At 42.9% G+C, this 22,134-nt stretch overlaps 1 pseudogene; it reads left to right on the top strand.

The window, feature by feature from the left end:
* Positions 1-8,116: 8,116 nt before the first annotated feature.
* LOC109945732 (uncharacterized) lies at positions 8,117-12,930 on the top strand (annotated as a pseudogene).
* The last annotated feature ends 9,204 nt before the right edge of the window (positions 12,931-22,134 follow it).

Raw genomic sequence — 22,134 nt, 5'->3', positions numbered from 1 at the left:
ATGTCCATCCATTGCATACTACATGGAGGCACAACCCTTAACCAATATCATTGCATGCATGTATTCATAGAGTAAAAGGAGAAAGTATGAGAGTTTACACGCCCTAAAGTGTTATACGTTGATGTTTAGAGCTAACAAACTTTGTGTACCAAATTCTTCGGTTAGATTGCTTTTATTGCAAAAGTTACATGGAGGACGTCTAACAGGTCATTTTGGACAAAAGAAGACTTATGAACTGCTCAGTGATCATTTCTATTGGCCCAAGATGAGGAGAGACGTCATCAGATTTGTGGAGCGTTGTGTCACCTGTCACAAAGCTAAGTCAAAACTGAACCCTCATGGTTTATATACTCTTTTACCCACTCCTAAAATTCCTTGGGAAGACATAAGCATGGATTTTATTTTAGGGCCACCGAGGACTCAAAAAAAGAGAGATTCTATTTTTGTTATGGTTGATAGATTTTCAAAAATGGCTCATTTTATTCCATGCAACAAAAGCGATGATGCTTCACATGTTGCCAATTTGTTTTTCAGAGAAATCTTGAGGCTACATGGAGTGCCCAAGACCATCGTATCTGACCGTGATGTGAAAGCTATTTTTGGAAAACATTGTGGGCAAAGCTTGGGACTAAACTTTGGTTCTCCACCACATGCCACCCCCAAACTGATGGATAAACTTAAGTGGTGAATCGTACATTATCAATGCTACTGTGAACAATGGTAAAGGACTTGAAGGATTGGGAGGAATGTTTGCCACACGTGGAGTTTGCTTATAACAGGGCACTACATTCTACAACTAATTTATGCCCCTTCGAAAATGTATATGGGTTCAAACATATTGCTCCGATAGATTTGTTGCCCCTTCCATTGCAGGAAAGAACCAATATGGAAGACCAAGGAAGCAATTGAGCAATTGAGAAGACCATATTGCTCCGATAGATTTGCTGCATACATAAAAAAGATACATGAGAAGACCAAGGAAGCAATTGAGCTCAAAGAAGTGTGCAAGGCTGCAAGCATGAACAAGCATAGGAAGAAAGTGTTATTTGAACCAGGGGACTTGGTTTGGATTCACTTACGCAAGGAGCGTTTTCCTGATCAGCGCAAATCCAAATTGATGCCACGAGGGGATGGTCCATTTTGTGTTCTTGCCAAGATCAATGATAATGCATACAAGATAGATCTTCCTCCAAGCTATGGTTTGAGCAACACGTTCAATGTTGCTGACCTCTTACCATATACGAGTGAAGACACTTCAGAGTCGAGGATGACTCATTTTCAAGGGGAGGATGATACGACCATGCCATTAAGCAACACGTTACAACCTCCAAGTCATACTACATCAACTCAAGTACAAAAAACATCATCACCAACCCAAGTCTTTGATGGACTAATTACACGTAGCCGAGCTAAGAAGCTACAGCAAGAGGTGCACGCGCTACTTTATGAATTTCAATTAAACACTAATGAGAACTTTATACTACCTAAGTCGTGTATGTTGATATTACTTAGGTTCACCAAAGAGGAAGGACAAAACATATCATGGGCGAATCAGCAAGAGCTATGTTTGAGTCAGTCCAGCGCAACAGAACCGTCCAGAAGAAACAGTCATATCTTTTGATTGCCAAAAGCTATGAAGGCCCATAAGTACTTTTTGGAAAGCTCTTGAAGTCTAGTTTCGAATGCTTCTAAGGCCTACTTAATCAAATCTACTAGAAAGGCAGCCGACCTACTTTAGTCCTGACTGGTCCGAAGGTGAACAGTCTGTTTGATGACCAAATTTTCGTATTAAACTGCATCATTCTATGAAGTTTCATTAAGCATGCTATACATGGTGAGAAAGCTTATCAAGTCATCTTTCCAACGCATCTAGCCCCACCTCATTTGTAGATTCCTAGGAGAAGTTATTATCAAAATACTAAAGGTTGCGTAGAAGTCAAACAACCATACGGAAATCAGCTCTGCAGAACTCCCAAAGAGGCTCCTTCACATTAGCACGTGAAAATACTTTTGTTTCATGTTTATACCCCTCTAAGGCTGGTTGTTACTAGTATAAATACCCCCCTATGTCTATGATGTAAGGCAACTTTTGATAATCTAAAAACAGAACCCTTTTATTTAGCTGTGTGCTAACAAATATTGAGAGTGATCTCTACCCCTTTGCTCTTGTGAATTCCTTCGTGGTATTGCAGAAGCGGCGGCTTCATCCGCTCCCAAGTGGTGCTCCTACTCCCTTCGAGGTCTCCTCGATTGATTGTAGGCTGTGTTGGTTGGTTCTTTGAGAGTGTGGTTGGGCGAATCCTCGATTCAGGTTGCCAGTTAAAGACAGTGGTTGGCTTCGAGTTTTATTTGTCAGGTTGCACTAGTTATCGCTGCTTGCAGCAAGTTATCTTGGCTTTTTAGAAGCTAGTTATCTGAAGATTGATCCTACGTCGTGAAGATCGGGCATCGTGACACATCAATTTGGGGTATAAAATTTCTTCTCTAGTATCTACCAAATTCAGGTGTTACCTCTCTTCTCCTCTCTATATTTTCCTTTTTCTCTTCCTTTTAGTAAAGGTTCGGGTATTTTATTTTGGAGATGTATAATACTTTAGTAAATCAAACTCTAGTGGGGATATGAATTGTTGCATCATGTTGAGCCTAAATTTTGATCTTTGTTTGATGTATATGCTTGAAATATTCAAATTTGAAATTTTGGCTTCATTGGATTTGAATTTAATAGAGAAAATAAAAAGAAAAGAGATAAGAAATTCAGAAGAAAAAGGAAAAACCAAAGATGCCCGCAACCCCCCTCCGCTCGGCCTTTTGGCCCAGTAGGCCCAGCTCGCCCACGTTGCGCACCTTCTCTCCCCCGCTCCCTGCCCGATGGACCGGCCTATCGTCGTTGTTCCCTTCACCCGCGTGGAAACCCCCGCTCTCTGCGCCATGGGCCCACCCCATCAGCGCGCGCTGCTCGCTCATTCGCGCTCACCCACTGACGCCCTGGCCCCACCGGTCATTCCCATCTCCTTCACCGCAACTGCCGCACCCACGGCTACGCCACACGATCCGTGCGGACAAACCGCCACCCACACCCCCACGACCCCATCCCACGTGCGTCACTCGGGCCTCAAGGTGGAGACCCTGAACCCCCAGCACACCCTTGCCTCCCATTCACTCTCTCCCTGTCCCTTTTGTTCCCACCCAGCTCACAGCGCCATCGTCGTCGTTGCGTTATCGTTCCACCACCGGCGTTGAGGCCTCGTCGTGCCCGGTTCCTCGATGAGCTTTGCCACGGCGTCCTCGACTCGGGACGCACCTTGATTCACTTCCTCCCCCTCTGGTTTCCTCTGTCGCGCTCAATGGACTTCTTTCGTGCAGCCGGAGCACTGCCACCGTCGACCCGAGCCACCTTGTACCCCCACCACCGTTCAAGGGTCTCGGAGACTTCCCTCGAGGTAACCAACCTCCTTGGCCTCTAATTCCCCTCCCCCGCTCTCTGTTGCGCGCAATTTCTCACTGGAGCGAGGTAGCGTTGCCACAGAGCTGCCTCGTCGTGGATCACTACCCTCCGGTGCCTCAGCGTCGGTGCCATGCCCTCACTCGTGCTCGTCACACTCCGCCTGACCTTCCTGAGCCCTTTTCGTCGCCCTAGGCCCCCAGTGCGCCCGTGCCCTCGTCTCCAGCGAGTCTCCACCACAAGGACGGAAGGCGCCACCACTAGTGGCCAAGGAAAGCTAACCAGGGTTGGTCGTCTGATCCGAGGCGTCCACCTTGGATCGGATGGCCCCGTTTTAAATTAATCGAACTCAATCCTGATCCCCCGCTTAAAATCCAATAGCCCAGATTACCCCTTACCATGCGCCTCTACTGCTAGGCTCGACCAGTTAGCCCCGCCTATCAACCCTAAACCGCTGACCACCCTGGCCCGCCTGTCAGTCACGTGCCCACGCCCTCGCCTGCGCGCTCGCCAGCGGGATTTGTTCTTTGTCGTTGATCTGAGATCTGATGGCCGAGGGAACCTGATACCCCTTCGCCTAATAATTTTTTTAAAGAGACCCTCAGCTTCCCAGTAATCAACCCGCCATCCCGATTTCTTTCGCATGAGCCCTTGGTTTTTTGCAGAGAGACCCCTGGACTTTAGGTAGTGTTTGGTTGAGGAGCCAAGTAGAACGGAGTGGTTCCATCCCTGATTCTAAGAACGAAGCCGCTCTGTTCTGTGTTTGGTAATCTGGAACGAAGCGACTCTGTTTTTTGTTTGGTTGGAGAGTGAACGGAACGGAGCGTGACCGTGCGAGCGGGCTGGGAACGGAGCGGCTCCGTCCGGTTGATTTTTTGGAGCAGGATGGTTCCGGATCTGAGGAGAATATTCCCTAATTGGATCCATTTTGTTCTAGTTACTTTATAACCAAACAACAACAAAACTGGGACAGAACGACTCCGTTCTACTTGGCTCTTCAACCAAACACTACCTAGTATAATCATAAAAATGTGTTTAAAATAGGGTTTTGTATTCTAAAACTTCCAAGATTCATAACTTTGTCATATGAACTCCAAATTGGATGGTTCAAATTGCAAAATGTTCATTATGTTATTGTCTATCTATTAAAATTATGTTCATCCACTGTTTCCAAGTCTCAATTTTATAGTTGGTCTCTAGGTTAGAGTTGAGGCTATAGAAACTTTAGTAGGAATAAAATGAAGATAGGAGCCCTAATGAATGTTCAAGTGTTTAACTCTATAGAACCAACTCTAGTTAATGTATAATCCCATTCCTGAAATAACTTTAATTGAGTAAGTAATTGAATAACACAGACTTAGTTTGAGAATAATAGACCACTTGGCATTGTGACCTACCCCAAACTTAGAATGCACATGTGTGTCTTTACCTTTCCATTGAACCTGTGTTTACTCTGTTGCATATGTTTGGTGTACTGTTCTTTTGTTATTCCCCAAGTGTGTTGAATTGATGATTGCTTTGCGTAGATAACGAGCAATCCGTAGTTCCTGAGGGTGTTGCAGGAGATTTCCTAGAGCAGCAGCCTGGTGAAGGCAAGTGTCCTCTGACCCATTATGTACTACTTACTTTGTAATTCATTATCCCTCATACCATGATCAACCTAAGGATAGACTAGTGTTCTATTTTTCATGTCCTTGGTTATCCTTTGAGAATTGGCTACTATGATTAGTATCATGCTATTGCTTTACTTCAATCAATGAACATGATGAGAATATTAATGATACGATGATGTTATTCTGGTTATGATGATGAACTTGTATCACTTTAAGCGACTCGAGCTATTTCCCGTGTACCTCTCTATAAGGACCTGTTCGTTGGATGACCACCCGGAAAAACAATACAACCATGAGGGTGGTATGGGATGCCCTTAGCTGATTAATTAGAGGAACTTGAGGTGTAGTCAGCTTTGTCGTCATGCCATAAGTGGGGTCTTGGCACAGTATTTGCTCTACGAGGCTAGGTGCCGAGGTTCGTTCGTTTTGCTTTTGTTAGTCACCCCTCCTGCGGGGAGAGGTACTATGTTTATCAAACTAGAGAAACCTAACAGGCGACTATGACCTCTGGGGAATCTTTGTAAAGGCTACATAGTGATACCTTGCCGGACCACCTAGGAAGTGATCAATGGGAGGCTAGAGCCCCGGGCAGAGGAGGAATCACGACTCATGGGTAAAGTGTGCGACCTCTGCAGAGGGTTAGAAAATGGTATATCAATCGTGCTGACGCTTATGAGCAGCCTTGGGAGCTCCTTTGATTAGAGTTACTCTAGATACCTTGATGATGATGTTTAACGATGATGATTATAACTATGGATTCTGGTATTTCTTCTTGGAGGGAGTACTTTTTGGGTTAATAAGTTTGGATTATTGTTAAAACTTGGCTCTTCACTAGTCATAAATACTTGACCAACTAAAAGCAAGTGTTTTAATCTTCACCCCATATACAGCTAGTCCACTTTAGCCAAACGGGACATTTGCTGAGTACGTTGATGTGTACTCACCATATCTTAAAACATCAAACACCAGGTTGTCCCCATTGCAACTAGTGCTCAGGACAATATGAAGGCAACATGGAGGACTTTTAGGAGTTTCAGGACTTCGACGATTTCTAGAATAGATTAGCGGCAAACCCATAGTCAACTACCTGTGAAGGCCTTATCGTACTGTGTTCCATTCAACACTTTGATTATGGTTTAAGTTAATGAATTTGTGGATGCTTCGGACATCGTGATGTAATAAAGTACTTATTTCCACTATTATTTTGAGCATTATGTGATGATGTCCAATTATGTAATCGATGTTTACGTGAATTTCTGATCTTAGCACGTACATAGTTCGCATTCGTTTTGCCTTCAAAAACCGGGTGTGACACTTCTAAATGGCCTTTATATGTCTAGGATTTATTGATATGTTTGAGTGTGTCATTATGACATTTGGTTTAAAGAATGCTGGCGCCACTTGTGAGAGGGCTATGAATTTTATCTTTCATGAGTTATTAGGAAACATTGTGGAGGTCTATATTGATGATATAATAGTCAATCGGTTGCATTTTATTCCCATCTAGCCAATTTACGTAAAGTCTCTGACAAGATGCGTCAGTATGGTCTGAAAATGAACCCACACAAATGCACCTTTGTTGTGTCGGCTGGCAAATTCTTAGGATTTATTATCCATGAGCATGGCATAGAAGTAGATCCCGACCGAATTAGGGATATTCTTAATGTGAGGGCCCTAAAGTGTAAACTTGAAATGCAAAGTTTTCTTGGTAAGGTTAATTATTTTAGGACATTTATTTCTAACATGGCTAGGAAAGTTAGTGATTTTACTCCCATTCTCCAGCACAAAAATAATGTCGATTTCACTTAGGGGCAGAGCACCAGCAGGCGTTTGATCTTATCAAAGATTATTTGTCTTCAGTCACAGTTTTGAGAGCACAGAAGAGCGGGTCGCCTTTTAGGCTTTATATTGCAGCAAAAGATCAGGTCATTGGGGTTGTTCTGACTCAAGAGACCGAAGTGAAGGAGCGTGTTGTGGCATATCTGAGTCAGAGATTGGTGGATGCTGAAATAACATACACCTCAATCGAAAATTATGTTTATGCTTGTTCTATGCATGCATTAAACTTAAACACTATTTGCTTGCTAGCCCTTGCACTGTTTCTTGTCAAACCGACGTGATTAAATATATGTTGCAAAACCCAATCATGAGTGGTAGGATTGGAAAGTGGGCTTATGCGCTTATAGAATATGACTTGGCCTATGAATCATTGAAATCTAGCCATGTTGAGCTGATTTCATTGTAGAGCATCGAATGAATGATATTCCAGAGATAGGCATATCATATCTTACTATTACTCCCTGAACTCTGTGTTTTGATTGATCGGTTTGCAATGAAGGATAAGGGTTGACATCGTGCTTGTTTCACCAAGGAATGTCACTTTTGACTTCTCTAGTGATTGAAATCTCATTGCACAAACAATCAAGCCGAATATGAAGCCCTCTTGTTCGGTTTAGAACTTTTACATTATATGGGAGTAACACATGTAAAACTATTTGGTGCTTCTCAGTTGGTTGTCCAACAAATTATATGAGACTATCAATGTTTAGATGCTATTTTGAATGATTACCTTGAAAGATGTTAGGACATAGTGCGCTCTTTTGAAGAATTTGATGTTCGACATATATCTAGAGCTAAGAATTCTAGAGCTAATGACTTAGCACAGGAAGCTTCAGGTTACTAGGTGACACGAGGGAAATTCCATAAATCTGAGAATTCAATAATTAGAGGTGCATTGAGTTCCCAGGTCGCGGACTACAATCCGTCCCTACGTCATGGACCGTGTGACCTTGACAAAAGTATGGTCTTGATCGATTTGGCTAGTGATGTGGCCAATACAGTCGATTGGAGGACACCTTTTGTTACACACCTGTGTGATCCAAATATGAGGACAGATAAGAACATTCGGCTGGTGGCTTTCAAATATGTTATGATTGAAGATGAATTATATCATCGAACTCCTAGTGATGTCTTGGTTAAGTGCTTAGGCTCTCATGATGCTATATTAGCTATGGCTGAAGTGCATGAAGGGAATTGTGTTACTCACCAATCGGCTCCAAAGATGGAGTGGGTATTGAGAAGAACTGTCTTATATTGGCCTGATATAATAATCGATTGTTTTAAGTACTATAATGGATATCAAGTTTGTCAGAAGTTTGGTGTTCTACAGTTAGTTCCTACCACCGAACACCACCATATTATCAATCATTGGCCCTTTAGGGGATGGGGTTTGGACTTTGTAGCAGAAATTCATCTTTCCTTATCAAAAGGGAATCGGTTTGTGCTAGTTGCCATAATTTATTTCATTAAGTGGATGGAAGTCATTCCTCTGAAAAATATGATGCACAAGGAGGTAATTGATTTTGTAACTAAACACATTATTCATAGATTTGGAATTCCTTAGACTTTGACTACAGACTAGGGGACTTCTTCATGTAAAAGGAGGTATGTTTGTTTGCTGAATCATATAAAATTAAGTTGCTTAATTCATCTCCATACCACGCTTAAGCCAACGGTCCGGCCGAGTCAAATAATAGGACACTAATTAGCTTCATTAAAAAGAAAATAGCTGATCATCCTAGGAATTGGCACAACATTTTGACTGAGGCTTAATGTCACACCCGGTTTTGGAAGGCAAACCAAATGCAGACCATGTATGTGCTAGGATCAGAACTCACATACACAACGATTACATAAATGACTCATCATAGCACAATGCTTCGAATAATAATAAAGAGTAAGTAATAATATTACACACTAGAGTCATTTACATAACCTATATATATCAAAGTACATAGAATAGAAATGTAGCCAACGTAAATAAACTCACCACATGCAGCTGACTGGGGGAGGTCGCTAGCATAATCCTCAAACTCATCGACATCCTATAACTCCTAGAGATTTGCCTTGACGCCTTCTTCTTCTTATTTACCTGAGCATAGGACGCACCAAAGGCAACCTAGTGTTTTGTGAAAGCAAGAGTGAGTACACATCAATGTACTCAGCAAATGCTCATTTGGCTAAAGTGGACTAGCTTTATGTGGAGTTAGGCTGATAGCAGGTTGCTTTCACTTTGTCAAGTTTTAGTAATTAATATGACCCAAGTTTTATCATCAATCCCAAGTTATTATCCCAAAGTGTGCCTCCTCATAGAGGAAATACCATAATCCATAGTTAGAAACATCATTAATAAAACATCATCAACGTCTGTAACTATAGTATCTCGAACCATCTATATCTCTAATCAAAGAGGATCCTAAGGCCGCTCTTAACCATGAGCACGACTGATATATCAGTTTGATTCCTCTACAGAGGTCGCACACTTCACCCATGAGCCATGATTCCCTTTTTGCCTAGGGAGCGCTACTCCCCATTTATCACTTCCTAGGTGGTCTGGCAGGGTATCACTACGTATCCTTTACAAAGATTGCCCTAGTGTATAGCCGTCTGTTTCGTTTCGTCAATCATATAAACACAGTACTCCTCCCTAAGGGGGTGACTAACAAAAACAAATCGAATGAACCTCGGCACCCCACCCTTAACAGAGCAAGCACTATGCCCCAACTCCCATTGATGGCACAACGGTGAAGCAAACTACACCCCTAGATTCCTCCAATTAATCAGCTAAGGGTGTCCCATACCACCCTCATAGTTGCACTGTTTTTCTGGGTGGTCCCTCAATGAATAGGTCCTTATGGAGAGGTACTCAGAAAATAGCCCAAGCCTCTGTAGTGCCACAAGTTCATCATCATAACCGGAATGTATCTCATCGTATCATAAATGTATCTCATCACGTTCATTGATTAAAGTAGAGCACTAGCATAATGCTAACCATAATAACCCAAAAGGTAATCAAGGAAAAGGTGAATAGAAAGCTAGTCAATCCTTAGCTTTTAATTATGTAATGCGGGGAAATGAATTATCATGTGAATAGGACATAAGTAGGTTAGAGGACACTTGCCTTCACCAAACAGATGCTCAAGGTCTTCAACCTTGTAGAACTCGAAGATCTCGATCTCTCGATCACCAAAGCTTGATTGTCGATTTCTCAAAGCCCGAGAACAGATCACGATCTATTCGCGGCATGCAGTGAACACAAACAGGCACAAGCAAACAAACATATACATGCATAAGAACATTACACCATATAAAAGGAAACATTATAAAAATGTGCAATATGAAATAGAGCCCGCTTCTACGGTCACACGAGAAAAAGAAACGCCGAGATCGAAGCTACGATTGATAAGTTATCGCGTTTACGTTATACAAATATGAATTAGAACATTTAATTCGACATACTTGTATTTATTGACATTTATCAAATGTAAATTAAAGCTACTACTTAGTTTTGATTAATTTGCTATTAGAACAGTTTACTGTTAAACAAGTAATTAATTAATTAATTAATTAATATGAGCGGTTATAAGAGAAACAGTTTAATATCGTGCATGGACAACGCACGATACGAGAAAATGGCACGCGTGTCACACACAAATGATGCATAACGACGCGCAAGGCCGCAAAACAGCGAGCGAACTGCACACGACACAACATGTGCGACAACATGAACACGACAACAAGCACAACACGTGTGAAACAGCACACAACAACGGGCAAAGCAGCATGTGTGACTCGTGAGAACTACTAACTTGATGACACATTTATATTAAACGAATATTAAACAATAACATTTGAGGTGGCATAATCATACTAACATATATTTATAAAGAGCAAATTAAAACTATAAACTAGTCTTCACTAGATTACTATTTTAATAATCATTGGATAAACAATTAATTAATTAATTAACGAAAACATGTGTCGCGACAAAATAATGTTGCTAACATACAAACAATATTATTACGAAACTATCATGACTGGAACAGATCAAAACATATTAATAACGTGAAAGATATGCTTATTTAATGAACCAAGGCCTATTCATAATCAACCGTAGACTCCAGGGGCTAGCAAATGCGATCGCCAAGACTCAGAAAAATCTAAGTTATTTACACAATTCTTATGTGGGCTTTTTGCAAAATAGAGCTTCTTCTTCCTATCCTCCTCTCTCTCTCACGCAAGACTAAACCGCTGACTGGAGGACAAGGGGTCTTGGCCGGCCGGCCATTTGCTGAGCCCAAGGGGGCCACGCCGGGAGAGGGGTGGGCTCGCCCTAGCCGTCGTGGGTAGGGGGCCACTTAGGGTGCACGCCCGACCATCACGCCATGGTGACTACTGCTGCTGGGGCTAGGCAGGGGAGGGCGCAGGTGGGAGGGCGCAGGTGAGAGGGAGGGTCGGCTAGCCGTCGCTCCAGGACGTTGTTGGCTGCGCCTAAGGGGGCTGACGACTTGAGGAGAAGGGGGGTAGCAGGGGCATAGCAGGGGACGCGTAGCAGGGGCTTCGCCCTGGCGGCGCGCGCCGGCCAGGGAGCGGGCAGAGGCCACGCCGCGAGGATGAGAAGGGGGCACCAGGGTGGGTGAGCACGAGGGGAGAAGGATTGTGGGATGCAGACGGCTGGGGAGGTGAATATGTGCCCTACAAAGTGAAAACCAAGAGAGAGGAAAAGGAAACAATGGAGATTGCTCACCAGGGAAGAAGAACTCGATGGAGCCAAGAAGATAACCATCGATTGGTGATAAATTGAAGGTCCGATCAACGAACGATAGAACCAAGACAAAGCTCTTGACGAGACGAACACAGAGGGACTTTCAGATTTCACCAACGATGCACGGATTGAAAGTAACTGCTCATCGGAGTTATCCCGAGGTTGGAACCGCCGCAAACTTCGGCGAGCAATTCCGGTAGTTGTGGATCGAATCTAGAGACACTGTTTTGATATTTGGAAAGGGCTGTCAAGGATTCCAGCCATATATATATAGCTAGGGTTTGGACAAAATAAAATTCAGGTCAAATTCTGATTTTAGCATTTATTAATTTCAGAAAATACATAAATTCGTTTTAAATTCTTAAAATATTGTAGAAGCTTCCAAAAAATTTAGGAAAATTTTGAGAAATCTTTCGGCACCTAATGAACTTAAAACACATTTAGAGCTTTCAAAAATGTTTTTAAGTTCCTCAAATAAATATATTTTGGTTTCCAAAAAATAGAAAAACACTTGGAAAAATATGAAAAAATACCGAAAGCTTCTACAAGGTATATTAACATGTTTCAAACACCTTTTGCACTTAGAAACAATTTCCAACAGCATGAATACAACAACCAAAGCACCTCTAGGGCTCACTTCACTAGGCTTATGCTAATATATAACAAAATAACTCCCCATCATCTAGAAAAAAAGAAAATAAACGCATGGAAAAGAGAGGGTAACACCTGAATTTGGTGTATATTAGAAAAGAAATTTTATACCCCAAATTCAGGGTGTTACACTTTATAGGCTCATAGAATATCTAAACACCGTGCTACTAAAGTATCTACTTTTGAGCGTATTTATGGGCAGGAAGTTGTTTTGCCTATAGATGTAAGCCTAAATGCTATCACGTTCGCTAGGCAGAATGATCGCTATCGGTGACTATCATGATCTGATGATGGACAATATTGATGAGTTGACCGACAAGAGGATGGTGGCTCTAAAGGAGATCGAGAAAGACAAGATCATCGTTGCCAAGGCCTACAACAAGAAGGTAAAGGCTAAATCATTTCAAGTTGGAGATCTAGTTTTGAAGATAGTCTTGCCACTAAGGAGCAGAGATCGGAAGTTCGGTAAATGGTCACCAAGCTAGGAAGGGTCTTGTATAGTGACACGTAATTATGGTAATGCATACATGCTACAGACCTTGCAGGGTGATGAGTTACCTAAGGCATTCAGTGGCCATTTTCTAAAGCTATATCATCCTAGTGTGTGGCAAGATGCTTAGAAAACTAATGTTCTCACATCGAGTTGATAATAGCCTGTACCAATTGCTTTTGGTTCACTTAGCTTCCTCGAAAGGCAGGGGTATGTGTTGAGCACCATATTCGGCACCTGGAAAGTCCGCGGTTAGATCAGGCGAGATATCTCTTTTTTCGTGCGTGCTTATCCATCTAGAAATACATAGTTTGTTGGAGAATGCTTAGAAACGGGTCCATACCTTCCCCTATGTATGCGTAGGGGTACGGTCGATTGCGCACATGTCCAATCAAACCAATCAATCTATTTATCAATGCATTTACTTTCTTTACCTAGGAGTAGCAGTAATTAGTCTTCTTCCATCTCCATCTTCAGCTCTCTATGACTCTATGTCGTCTTGAGGCGCCTTGGGTGGCCAACCGACCCTAAGACAAAACCTAGAATCTCCCCTCCCTGAAGGGGTCCCTCCCGAGGGCGAGATCCAGGTGCTGTAGGCGATCACCGCCGCATCTGCTCACGCGGGGACTATCCGGCCCTAGGGGTGGACTATCCAACTCAACGCAGAGAAGACTCACACCTATCGCGGGATCGTGGACCGTCCGGCCTTGTGTCGCGGACCATTTGCGCCGCTGCAGAGAACCCGCCAAGCGGAACAAACCCTAGTGTTTGGCCCCGACTCGGAGCCAACAGAACCTCTTGCAAAAATGTATATTTGCAAGGGGCTCTTTATGTCATCTGATTGCAAAAAATATCTTTGCAAGTGGCCCATGTTTGTAGTGGTTGAGGTGGTATGGGCCTAAAAATCCTACGCTTGGGTGGTCGGGCAAAATTTTTGACCCCTCACCCCTAGGTTCCGTGTTGTGGTTGCGTGTGGTGGAGCTCAAGATGGATATGCCTAGGTCCCCTGCCATTCATGGTCATGGGTTGGGTGAGATAGAACCTCTCGGCAAAAGGTTAGGCAAGCCTAGACAACAACTTAAGAGGATCACTTACAAAGTATATATTTTTATGTGGTCATGTTAAGTTAGCCGCTTGTAAAATATGATGTATTTTTAAAGACGGTTACGGTGCTATCTGGTTCCGCCGCACTAGGTTCGAGCGGCTATAAAAACACCCTCAGGTCGCTAGGGATTACGTTTTAGCAGGGGCGGCGGTTCCCTCGGGCGAGCGAGCGGCGACGGCGGTTTCCTCGGGCATGCGAGCAGCGACGATCCCGGGGGCCAGCCGCGGTCGCGCCTCGAGGAGGGCGATTGACGGCGCCGCTCCCCTAGGATCGAGTGATGACGACATCCTCCAGGACCGAGCGACGGCGGCATCCCCTAGGACCGAGCGATGGCGACGCTTCCCAAGGATCTAGGAACGGCGGCGCTCCCCTAGGATTGAGCGATGGCGGCGCTCCCTAGGACCGAGCGACGAGCGAAGGCAGCTCTCCCCTAGATTTGAGGATCTAGGAGGCGTGCCCGCGGCGGTAGATTTGGGAGGCGCGCCCGCGGCGGTGGATCTGGGAGGCGCGAGCGTGATGTCGGCTCCTCGGAGGCGCGCGCCCCAGAGTGGCGCCCGCTGGCATCCCACAGCCAGCGATGACATGCAGCCTTCCCTAGGAGCGAGCGATAGTGGATCGACGAGCTAGTTTTTATGCAATTTTGTATACATATTTATGCCAATGGCAATAGTTTTTTATGATACTTTGTCAGTTCATGGCTCTCCTTCCATCTTTTGTACGTTTCTGATATTTTTATTCATATTTTATGTAAACGTTTGTTGTTTTTACGTAGTGTACCACGATGCATAAATAACTTCCACATGTAGCATAATTAGTATCAGTATATATCATAAACTATTTCTAACCTATATGTGTGGATGAAATAAAGCATTGAAAATCATATATTTGTTTCCATGCATGACATTTCATTTTCTTTCAACTCACATGCTTGTCATCCTAATTTTATGTGAATGCAACAGAAAATATATTTTGTACACAGTGTACCGCATTGCATATATACATTCACTGTGTACTATAATTAGTCTCGGTATATATCATAAACTGGTTCTAACGAGCCTAGATGTATGGCTGTTGAAGAGATTCTATATTTATGGAGAAATTAAGCATTTAAATCAGATTTTTTTGTTTCCATGCATGTCAAACCATTTCCTTTCAACGTACATTCTTGTCATCCTAAATTTATGCGCATGCTGCGAGGAAACAGATTTTCTAGACAATGTGCCATATTGCATAAATATATATATCGTGTAACATAATTAGTATCGGTATATGTCGTAAACGGGTTCCAACAATCCGAGCTACATGGTTGTTGTACAGACTACCCAGGGCTTGCTAATAGTGTTACTTATATATATATAGTATTAGGAGCCCTGGGCTCTCTCTAATTAGAGAAAGCCCTGACCCCAACTCAATCGGTCGACCAGGTGCTTCAAACACACCACCTAGTCCATCCAATATAACATCATCTTTACGCTTTGTTGTATATAAGTTTACGTTTATTTTACTATAACGCCATCGTATAAAATGGATCACTCTATCCAACCTTCCCGACAACGGCTGTGTGCAAGAAAAAATAGGGTTTCGGTGGCGGCAGTTGTACCTCCACTCACGCCGCTGTCGCCTCCGAGCCCCACTCCCCGATCCAGACAACCACCCCGCCCAGATCCGGATCCACCTAGTGCAGCACGGCCGTGGCTACCGGATCTCACAGCCTCCGTGGATGCTGCGCCGCCGCCATCCCCACTAAAGTCCGACCAGCGCCTCGTCGAGGTATTCACCCCCTTCCTCGAGAAGCTCATACGCCTACGTCGAGCTCCGTTCCAGCACCCAGGCCTGAGACGACCCCCCTACAGGCGCTGGCGGGTGAGAGGGAGCTGCCGAGCAACGGGTCGCCGCCGGTGGTGGATGACGCCGGCGTCTAGGCCGCGACCGTTCCGGACGGATTGGCACAGCAAGATCCGCAAGGCGCAGGGCGTCCGCGACCGACGGATGCGGCTCTCAGTCGGGGTCACGCGAGAGTTTTTCGCGCTGCAGGACCGCCTCGGGTTCGACAAGGCCAGCAAGACCGTGAACTGGCTCCTCGCTTAGTCCAAGCCGGCCATCGATCGCCTCAATAGAGCGAGACTGGGTTCTAAAAGGCAGTTCACGGTCCCCAGTTCAATTCCCCCAGGCTCCCGAAAGGCAGGGCAACCCAAACGGCATCAGCCGCCCGACAGAACACGGCCGGAGCAGTTCATCGCGCCGCGTGGCCTATCAAAAGTTTTCGGATGGAGACGAGACTGGGTTCTGAACCCGACCCGCCGCAGATAGCTAGGCCACAGTGATCTCTAGCGGGGATCGAGCTGTGCTGGATGGATCGAGTGGGGCTCCAGGCGTTCTGCAAGCGGCACGGCCTCTCTGCCAGGGGCTCCAACGCCGATCTCATTGCCCGTCTTGACGCCGCGCTCGGGGTAAGGACTCAATGCTCTCAACTCCCCTTCCTAAGGCAGTACCCTCGTCACTCTTTATCCGAGCCCCAAGTGCTCAAGCTGGTTCTGTAGAGGTGGGCGCAGTTGTCCCTTTGAGGCATTCCAGGAGAAATTCACTGAGAGCTGCCGAGTCTGAAGAAGTACAAGTGGCTATTTTGTTGACAAGAAGCACAAGTGCAAGAACCAGGAGAATGATAAGGGTGTTGCTCTCAGCTCTCAGGTTGGAGCTTCATCCAGAGTTACAAGAAGATCAAGCTTGGCGGTGGCTGCTGCTGCGTTGCCTCCTCTTGTTGGATCGAAGAGAGGGAGGGAAGAAGCAGCTGGCGTGCAGACTTCTACTCAGGTGGAAGTACCGGCTAGGATGACAAGATGTCGCTCAATAGATATATCTGGTGTCCTGCTTTGGGGGTAAGGAACATGTCCTGGTTTTTTTAGTTACTCAACCATTGCTATACACCTAAATGTGTACTGATTACTGTGTTCTTGGATGGCTATATATAATATAATAGGCAACCTTTCTTTGGTAGCGTTGTTGTTTTCTTGGTTGCATCTTTGCCTTATTCTTTAATGCTAAATCACGTGGCATCCATTTGCGTTTTTCTTCGGCCTATGCTATCACTTTGGAACTGTAATTAACCAGTGCTTACTGCTTTGATCGCACTTAATGAAACTAAGCATTGAAAGTCTGATTAAAAAGATTTGATATTGTTAAATATTGTTATGAGAAGGTCTACAACAACGCTTAACTGCTGGAATTTCTTTTGGCTTCTTATTTAAGGTCTATTTGCAAACAGGTCATGTAAATAACTGTAGATGGGACAAAAGTCTGAACTGTTCTAAATGTGTCACGTATTGCTTTCAGGTTCTCTTTCCAGATCACAATTTAATTATTTAATTTTTTGTTTATTTTTTTTATCATTTGAAGATTCTAGGAGTTGAGAAGACTACTTCTCAACAAGAAATAAAGAAGGTGTATCACAAATTGGCTCTGCGCCTCCACCTAGATAAGAATCCTGGGGATGAGGTAGTATCTCAACCATAAACATGAATGTTTTTCTACAGGCATTTAGTGCAAAGTATCTCAAATATAATGTTATATATTGCTAGGAAGCCAAAGAGAAGTTTCAGCAGCTGCAGAAGGTTATATCCATTCTTCGAGATGCAGAGAAAAGAGCTTTATAGGATATGACTGGCATCACTGATGATGATGTGCGCACCTCATTTATAGCACTCCAATTCTACCTTTCAGACTCAAGCAATATTTTTATGAATCTTCCTTTTTCATCTAGGCACTGGTGGGAGAAGCTGCAAATAATTTTCAGGAGTACTTCAGAACAATGTACAAGAAAGTATGGTTGCTTCTATATTAATTGTAGGCTAATGTTGTCTATTAATTTACAATGATATTTTTTAGGGAAATACAGTAGCGAGAACTCTGTTGTGGCATAAAACTATCTCTGTTGCTCTGTCTCTAAAAGAATATCCTTTTGGCTTGTTCAGTTGTATAGCCAGAGTGACATTATTTTGGGGACAGGTTGTATATTTTTATATATAATGGTACTTAATTTAATCTTTATTCCCGGGTCATGGAGGCTGACAATGAAGAATTTGAAGCTAAATATAGAGGGTCAGATTCTGAGAAAACGGACTTGAAGGAACTCTACACAAAATATAAGGGCAACATGAACAAGAATAATTATCTATTATATCATATTGTAAAATCTGAAACAGTTCTCCTGTAGATGGTTAGCTTGCATTTTACGCTACAATTACCTCAGATCACTTCTTGTTGTATCTTACACCAATTTATGAAATTTCTTGATGTGTTTTATGACAACCTCATGCGCTGAGAGATACATTCGGTCTACATTCGTTATTATGAAACAGATGGACGATTTACGCTAAAATTCATACTCATTTACGTTGTTTTGGTTCACGATTTACGCTTAAATCCGTCCGAGCCAGAACCCGCGCATGACCGGTGGCACGCGATTTTCGCGCCGTAAATTTGGGCTCCATTCGCCATTACGAAACACATATACGATTTACGGTAAAATTTATACTAATTTACAATGTTTTGGTTCACGTTTTACGCTGAAATCCATTCAAGCCAGAACCCACGCTCAATCGGCCGTACGTGATTTTCACGCCGTAATTCAGGCCTCATTTAATTTGTTGTTACGAAACAGGTATACAATTTACGCTAAATTGTGTACTCATTTACGCTGTTTTAGCTCACGTTTTATGCTAAAATCTATTTGAGCCAAAACCCGCGCACGATCGGACGCACGCGATTATTACGCCGTAATTTCGGGACCCATTTACGGTTACGAAAAAGATATACGATTTACGCTAAATTTCGTACTCATTTACGCTGTTTTGGTTCATGTTTTACGCTAAAATCTGTCCGAGTCAGAACCCGATCACGATGGGACGCGCGAGATTTTTACGCCGTAATTTTCGGGCCGCATTCGCCGTTTCAAAACAGCTCTACGATTTACGCTAAAATTCGTAAACATTTACGCTGTTTTGTTCATGTTTTACGCTAAAATATGTCCGAGTAAGAACCCGTGCCCGATGTAACGCACGATGGTACGGGACGTGGCTATACCTGGCTGGGGCTTCCTGGTACTAATGGAAGCCCAGGGCTTCCTGGTACTACGGTTCTATTTCTTGAAAAAAAATTTGTTGATTTCGCAAGTGGATGGGTGATCCTGGTAACTTGTATTGAGTCCTGGTGATTTAATTACTCTTACTAGATAGTTATATCTAAGTTAGTGCATAAATGTATATTTGTTTAATGCATACTTGTATATATGTTATGAAAATGATATATAGCAATATAGCATATACAATACGTTATAAAATGTTAGGGCTAGTTGTTATATATGTTACCAAGTATTAGTGTTATTTGTTAGTACTTAGTATATTCTATCAAGTATTAGGGACAGTTAATGGTATCGAGGGTTACATACTTAAATTAGATGGTAGTATTATTTGTATAATTATTTATGTGCTATGGTGTTAGTGTTAGGGGGTGTTTGGTTAGAGGGACTAAACATTAGTCTATAGTTTTTAGTCCCATTTAGTCTCTTTTTTGCCAAACACTAGACTAAAATATGGACTAAAATGATTTAGTCTTTAGTCCTTCACATAGGTGCTAAAAGAGACTAAAAGCCAATAATTATCATATTGTCCTTACCTTTTTTATGGATAACTATATTATGAGTATATTCTAAGGGCATTTGAGTCTTTGGTTAGTGTATTTAATGATTTTAGAATCTGTTTAGTCTCTAGAACCAAACATGTAGGGACTAAAGTTTAGTCCTAGGACTAATTGAAACCAAACATGGCCTTATTTTCCTCATGTAGTAGTGTTCTAATTATCACCGTTTCTTAGTATTATTTAGGTGATATAGTTTTAGTATATTTTACGTGCTATATGAAGGACTCAACATAGCACTGATGGTCACCGTGCGCAAAGGATGTCATTTAGATCTAATTATCTTCATCTTCGAATTGTGTGAACTTTTATATTAAGCAAAAACTTTATATGAACATTGTGGGGTTGTATTATGGAGTACTGTAACACCCCGTCTAATACCAGACTGACAGTACTTATTTTTGACAGATCTATATGATCATAAATTGTCTACATAAATCAACACGAGTCTTTTGTGCGCACTTTGTCCTTACCATACGCACCCGAGAAAACATCCCGGTCGGCCACCCATTTCAAATTGCTCAAGCCAAACATGCTTAAGTTAAAAGTTCTTTTGAGATAGTCTTTCGAAAAAGAAGATGCACATTTTAATATAAGTACACTATTAATTCTATCAAACCTTGGATTATCATATCACCATCTCCGGGGTCAGAATATCACAAGTACGGACTAAAGAATTGTTATGTATGAAGGTTTTGTTTTGCATTGCATTCGAATTGCATTTTGTACTTGCATATGTACGATTTTTTTGAATTCGGTGAACGAAGAGTGAATTATACACATTACAACGGAACCCTATCAATTTTTTTCCAGCACAATCAAGATTTTTTTTGTCTAAATTGTACGAAATTCACTGAGAAATTTATGAGTTTTGCTCTAAAATTTATGAATTTCATTTTTTAAATTAAAAATCCTTTCCATTCGGAATCAGCGAATTTCACTCTATTTTTCGTTTTCAGCCAAAAAAACCGATAAAAAATGTATACCCTAGCTAGGCATGAGGCTCGTCGTATGCTTTGCGGCCATCCAAGCCAAACGAAAAGGGGAGATATTTCTAGGATCGCTATGCATGCCCACGATAATGACAAGGAAAATATAGCACATGCAAACATCGTCATATGAATGTACGGGCTAGATACCACAAGCATAAAAAGTGCAACTGGAACCAAATCATAAAAAACATTGGGTATATATACCACCAGTTTAAACTTTACAAAATCTACCTAACAAAATCACTTTCAGACTCATAAGTCATAACCTCCACTAAATTCACCAAACAAATTGCACCCAGAGTTAACACACCATCAAATAAACATTCAAACCAACGATTCAGATCGCTGGATAACGCGCTCCCGCTACTCACTAAAATCCACTGAACAATATTATTTAGATCATCACTCATCCCTCTGCCTCGCCGCGAGCCCGCGACCAAGCCACAACCAGCCTCCCCCTCCCCACGCCCCTGCCGCCCCTCTTCTCACTCGTGCCACCGCCGTCGCGCGCCATCAATCTCTCCCCTCTCTCCGCTACCTCTATCGACGACTCTACGAAAATCAGTGTTAGAACGGGTTATATGCTAGTCTATCTATAATAATTCTGGTTTGTATCATTTTTCTACACGCCAGGACAATCTTTTATTAGTGTTTTTATTTTTTTGTTTTTTGTATTATTGTTGTTGATGAATGGTATATAGCATATATATAAGAGGATATAGCATTTTTTTGCGAACACAGTTCGGCGTCGTGGAGAATGCACGTCCACTATATTCGCGGAGATAAATTTTGTGTCTCCATCCTTTTCGGTTGGATTCGATCGCCTTCTAGCTGAGCTGATGGTAGCAGCTGTGCAGTCCCATATCCCTTTCTTTGATGTTTAGTTGCCGTACGTGTTCCAGTTCCAGACAAGAAGCAACCCATCGTCGACGGTGCCAATTCACCGGTGAACACGGCCGGTGCCGTCTCGCCTTGTCCTAGTCCTAGTCCTAGGCATGCCCAACTGTACGTCTAGTAGCATGTAGCATTTCGTCATTCATGTGTGGCCCTGGTGGTAGAGGCCAGGGTGGCCCTGGTGGTAGAGGCCAGGCAAACGTTCGTTCGCCTTCTTGATTTATTTGTCAAGTATGTTATTTGTCAACATCTGATGCATCTTCGTGCCCTTCCTCCTCCTTCGCTTGGTGGCAGGACCAAAAGAGCGAAAAGCTATAAAAGACACAAGAATGGTTCATCCACACATTATTGCTTCAACTGAGTTCTTCAGCTTACTATTACTAGTTATTAGAGGCTTCAACGGACTCTACTGCAGAAAGGTCTATATGGATTGCGAACCGGCTACAATACCAAATCCGCAACCGGTACTCTGAATCTAGAACTAAAAGCCCACAATATTAGTACCGATTGCAAAGACCGATACTAAGATGATACTTTAGGTAGTGTTTGGTTGAAGAGCCAAGTAGAACGGAACGGTTCTGTCCCAGTTTTGTTGTTGTTTGGTTACAAAGTAACTAGAACGGAATGGCTCCAATTAGGGAATATTCTCCTC

This window comes from Zea mays, chromosome 4, assembly GCF_902167145.1.
Source record: "Zea mays cultivar B73 chromosome 4, Zm-B73-REFERENCE-NAM-5.0, whole genome shotgun sequence".
NCBI classification, from domain to species: Eukaryota; Viridiplantae; Streptophyta; class Magnoliopsida; order Poales; family Poaceae; genus Zea; species Zea mays.
Note: the sequence above shows the minus strand (reverse complement) of the source record. Positions and strands in the feature narration are given on the sequence as shown.